Source organism: Aethalodelphis obliquidens, unplaced genomic scaffold (assembly GCF_003676395.1).
Source record: "Aethalodelphis obliquidens isolate GAN/ISIS:26980383/991018 unplaced genomic scaffold, ASM367639v1 scaffold8, whole genome shotgun sequence".
Classification (NCBI taxonomy): Eukaryota; Metazoa; Chordata; class Mammalia; order Artiodactyla; family Delphinidae; genus Aethalodelphis; species Aethalodelphis obliquidens.
This window is the reverse complement of record NW_020837952.1, coordinates 9,502,216-9,507,810: the sequence shown is the minus strand read 5'-3', so window position 1 is coordinate 9,507,810 and position 5,595 is coordinate 9,502,216. Positions and strand designations below refer to the sequence as shown.

Sequence of the window (5,595 nt, the reverse complement as noted above, 5' to 3'; positions counted from 1 at the left end):
CTGAGCTCCTGACAAAGACACTCCACGGACTTCTTTCTTCTCAACAAGCACTCTCATCCCTCAGTTTTGAAAAATATGTTGTAACAACTGCTATCTGGGAAAACGACAGAGTTAGGGGGAGTGAGTCCAAGTCTGTCCTGTCATTAAGTTAGCAGTGTGGCTCTGGTGGGTCAGATCTGTGGGACTGGGCCTTCCCGTCCGCAAAAGGCGGTCTCTTGATTGGATTTTGCTAAATGCTCCTTTCAGGTCGAATATGCCAAGATTCTGCGTTATGCTTCTAATATGAAAAAGTTTTAAAAGTAAAGCAGCAGAACAAAGCTAAACCGTTTTAAATAATTACTTTTAGAAGGTAACCTTTACGACGTTGCAGTTTAGAATAAATCATCTCACAACTCCAACGTCTGATGGTGCTGCTTCATCCTGGCCAGCAACTCTCTCCTGCGCGTCTGCCACATGCCAGGTGCACAGCGTCCCTCTCCTTTCCCGCCCAGAACACTCAGCGCTTCTTCCAGGTGAATTTCCCGGGGGCTCCCTCCTGGCCTGGCTTCTTCCGCTCTCTGACACGGGGATCAGCAGTAAGCAGTCCCGCTTCAGCATCCACTCGACCTTCTCCTCGGTGACAAAGCTGCATAAGGCTCTAGCCGTCTGCAAACGGACGGTCCGCGCCTGCGCCCCCTGCCTGCCCCGCCCCCCCGACGCCGTGTAGGTCACGTGGTGTTCTCCAAGCCGGATGAGGAAGTGGAAAGGGAGTATCAGCTGTTCTCTGTCCTGAGTTACTGGAAAGTAGAGCAGGGAGTCGATCCCATTTACTTCTATCCTCCCACTTCCATGGTGATAAACAGCCACTTCCGCCTTTGCAGTCTTTCTGTTACCTTGGCCTGTGCTGAAGGCCATACCCTTCTCGTCATACTGCAAAGGCTCAATCAGCTGTTTTTTCGGTTGGTTACACTCCTGCGGAGCCTGCTCACAAATCTTCAGCCGCGTCACACGGCAACGCCAATAACCTTTCCAGCAGCCGAATGAACTGTGCGTAATCTTTTTTCTTTTTTTTCTTTTTTTTTTTTTTGCGGTATGCAGGCCTCTCACCGTTGTGGCCTCTCCCGTTGCAGAGCACAGGCTCCGGACGCGCAGGCCCAGCAGCCATGGCTCACGGGCCCAGCCGCTCCGCGGCATGTGGGATCCTCCCGGACCGGGGCACAAACCCGCGTCCACTGATTCGGCAGGCGGACTCTCAACCACTGTGCCACCAGGGAAGCCCCCTGTGCGTAATCTTGATCTACAGTTTTTCCACTAATGTTTCTTCCAGTTCCTCCTTAATCAGCCATCTGCTGCCAATCAGGTCTTTGACTTTAGTTTTTTCTGAAAACAGACCTTTGGCTCACAGCTGGTCTTGACGGTTTTCTACATCTGGTAGCTTTCCGTATGCTCCATGCATTAATGAATAATATGACTGTCTGCCAGTATAAAAGAGAAAATGAAATGGGCGGCCATCTTCTCCCCACTGGATTGTCCTTGTTTTGGAAAAATCTCTTCAGGATGCTTCATTATTGGCCGGGCTCGCTTCTCAAACAAACCACTGGGAAAAAGGTAAGCAATCGCTCTATCAATATCCTCTTGGGTAAAAGTTTCTGGATCTTCTCCCATCATGTTGGCTAAGTGTCTCTTTCCTATGTTGAATTCTTCAATCTGCTTTTTAGTAAAATCCACTGTGTAAGTTTCACGTCTTAAGGCTGCAACATTTTTCCTTGTTGTTAAAACTGTGGTGTGTCTTAAGCCTTAATATTTGGCATCCGGGACTTCTCTGCAGCTTAGCAGACGCGGCTTTCCAGAGGCCCTGACCTCGGGCAAAGCTAACCCTACCCCCAAGAAAGAGCCGGTATGAAGCGGCTGCGCCGCAGTACACACGGATAGCCGCCATGTTGGCTGCGGGAGGCGCGGGCAGTAGGACGAAAAGCCGTCTCATCTAATTATTACACGGCCACAACTTATCAATACTTACGCTTCCCTGTGCTCCCATTTCTCCACAATGACATCTCTCATATTGTTTCAGATCCCCTTGACTCTATATTTAATTCACTTCTGCCCAAGTAGGCAAGGTATTGTTTCACTGCAGAGGAGCTAAATTGGGATGGTAAATATTCAACGAACTTAGACCTCATTAATAATACTAAAATGTTTTCCTTATAGTTCTGTTTCACTAATAAAAGTTTGACAGATAAATAGTTAATAAATATTAACATGACTATTTAATATTAATATATAAATCACAGAGGACAATCCATTCTACCTAGGCTAAAATTATGACAATAACAAATAAGTGCACAAAAAGGGATCATTTACTTCCCTATATTATGAACTCTAAAATACTCATGCTTCAAAGTATACTGTAAAGTACTCACATTTGGAAATGTAATCCTTGGAAAAGCCATGGCCTTGTACCATTCCTTCTTCTAATCCATAGATGAGACCTATGAAACCAGTTGAAGTGTTTTCATAATAACGTATTTTTAAATTACCCCTAGTCTTCTCTCTTCTGTGTATTAAGTATTCTCGTTTGTCTTTCAGTCAGAATCCAAAAATTGTTCACTTTGATGTCATTCAAGCCTTACTAAGGAGTGCTTTATTATATTCCCAAAAAGACAAGCAAAGGAGCAATTATTCATATATAATAGGTGTTGTACAGGGAAGCACTAATTGTTATGTATCCACCTCTTTCCTGACAAAGCAATGTCCTAAGCAGCTGTGGAATATAGCACATACTATTGAAACGTATTTACCCTAGAATTTCATTTCACCACATAAGAATAAAAAAAACTTACATCATTTGTCAATACAACTTGGATTGCATGTATACTTTCTTTTACTAATAATTCATCTCAAAGTTCATTGCTTAAGGTTGGAATAATGGGGACAAAACTGAGGAACTAAATGAAAAGCAGAATTCTACATGATAGTATTATCAGCTATAGATACTGCTTTGAACTTTTCTCAGTACAAAACATTGGATCATAAAAAACATCTCCTGGTTAGGAATCAGTTTCAAAATACTACCAAACATCATCTGTATTCAGTTAAACCAAATGTTAAACACTAAATGATATATAGTATTCAAGAGAAATAAGACACCACTTTTCGACAAAAAGAAAAATGTGCATAAAATTGAATGTTACGTTTCATTAGTTCATGTTCTTTGCAGTCATCAATTGATCTTTTGTAAAAACTAACAAAGTATGAACTGAAAAGAATATCAAACATTCTTAGGAACAATAGTGACATGTTCAGTAAATAGAATTGCTTTAGGTGGTTTTTCTGAATAAAGATATTCACAGAAAGAGTGGCCCAAGCTCATTTGTTGCCAGTGGGCTGTATGATACAGGAGCTGTCATACGTTGCATAGTTAAAAGTTTTTCAAATTCATGGACTTCTAATAAGATTGTAACCTTCAAACAACATTTAAAATAAATTCCACTTTTCCCACAATTTATCATTTTCTAGAAAATGTATAGTCACACAAAAAGGATTTTATTAGAAGGGTTCAGTTGAAATAGAGATGTTGTAGACTTTGGGAGAAGAAGAAAAGACCAAGTTTGAAACAATAATAATATCCCTCAGGTCAAGCATTGCCTGTTAGTTAATGAATAACTGGGTTAGAGAACCCCAAGGCAAAGCCTATTCCTTAAATAGCATCGTGTATAGCTGATAAGGGTTTTCATATTGACATTTTCTGTAGTTTCCCACTGGTCTCTTTTTAAAGCTATGGGTCCTATTGATCCACATCCCTATGTTCCCTTTTAGATGTTCTTCTCAAGAAATATGCTTTCATAGATTTGTAAATGTGTGCACAAAGAGAAAAACATGACCTCAGGAAAATACCATGGGGCAACAGTAATAGGTCTTAGGCAAGATGTCTGCCATTCTCTGGAGAATGAGGATTGAATGTGGAGAGTGTAGGGAGAGATGCAGTAAGTGTGCATTTCTAAACCCATAATTAAAGAGGATATGTTTCACAAATAATGGCAGTTTTAAACCTTCCTGTATTATTTCTTAAAAAGGATTGGGGGTTAATTGAATGTGGGGCTTTGGGCCCCATGCCAGCTGTTCTCATTATCATATTTTCATATTTTTAATTAGTGGCAAAGAGTTACAAGCATGCTTTCTCCAAATATTTGGAACAATTTACCATGGGGGCTAATTTATTGGTAAAATCTGAAAGCCACTAAAGAAGCTGGTGGTCTAGTATAATTTAAAATCGTTCTAAACTCCTCATATTCTAGAATATGAGAATTATATATGTAAAAGGAAGTTCTTAGGTTATTGCAGCTAAATACTCATTTTCAGAAGGGCAAGTTGAGCTGCAGAGTGATTGACTTCCCTAAGGTTAGAAATGCAAATATATGACTCAAAGAAATTCACAGAGTCAGTAGAGGGATTGTTTGTGCATTGTTGTTAAAAGTTCAAATCATTTTTTAAGACTCAAAGATAGGATCTGGTTGGAAGGTAAGTGCCCATTATCTAAGACCTTACTCTTTATGCACAGAAACAAAGATAAGGAGCAAAGTAAAAGGATTAGACATGTCCAAAAACGGCCCTGGGGTGTGGGGACCGGAAGACTTATACACAGATCTTTAAGCTGGTTAGGAATATCCTTTTTACCAGACCATTGTTTCCCACAATACGTTCCATCTCAACTGTTGCCTTGAGGTATCTGGCAAATAATCCATCAGATAATACATACATGTGTAAATATATAAATGCATATGCACATACACATACATAAACAAATAAACAGATATTTTAAATGTGTTTATAAACCCATACTCAAATGAGTTTAAGAATGCTACCCCTTCTAGGAGATTGCCACTGAAATATTAATGAAAACCTCTGAGAATTCCTGCAGTTATAAAGCCTTTGTGAACTCAGAAAAAAAGAACCTCCCCTCCCCCTCCAGGCCTGTACACACATATTTTAATCTGTTGTACTTACTGTTTCTTTAGCTTATGCTGACCTGGGAACGCTTTTTGTTATGTCCATAATCATTCTGTAGAAATAGTGTCCCAAAAAACATATTTGAGAAAATAATGTCTTAAGTGTTCACCTTCATGCATAGAACAATTTGGGATGGAGAAATGAAGAGATAAAATGAACAAATGCAATGAACACCATACATTCTGCTTCTTTCTTCCGTATTAGCCCTTCTCAGCAAGCAATTCTCTTTCTTTTTTTAAAAAAAATTATTTTATTTCATTTATTTTTGGCTGCATTGGGTCTTCGTTGCTGTGCACAGGCTTTCTCTAGCTGTGGCGAGCGAGGGCTACTCTTCGTTGCAGTGAGTGGGCTTCTCATTGCAGTGGCTTCTCTTGTTGTGGAGCACGCACCGGCTCTAGGCATGTGGGCTTCAGTAGTTGTGGCATGTGGGCTCAGTAGTTGTGGCTCGTGGGCTCTAGAGCGCAGGCTCAGTAGTTGTGGCACACGGGCTTAGTTGCTCCGTAGCATGTAGGATCTTCCTGGACCAGGGCTTGAACCAGTGTCCCCTGGATTGGCAGGCGGATTCTTAACCACTGTGCCACCGGGCAAGTCCACAATTCTCTTTTTTGA

The 5,595-nt window shown here is 41.0% G+C and overlaps 1 pseudogene; it reads right to left on the bottom strand.

The window, feature by feature from the left end:
- Positions 1-496: 496 nt before the first annotated feature.
- LOC113621258 (28S ribosomal protein S9, mitochondrial pseudogene) lies at positions 497-1,918 on the bottom strand (annotated as a pseudogene).
- Positions 1,919-5,595: the final 3,677 nt, after the last annotated feature.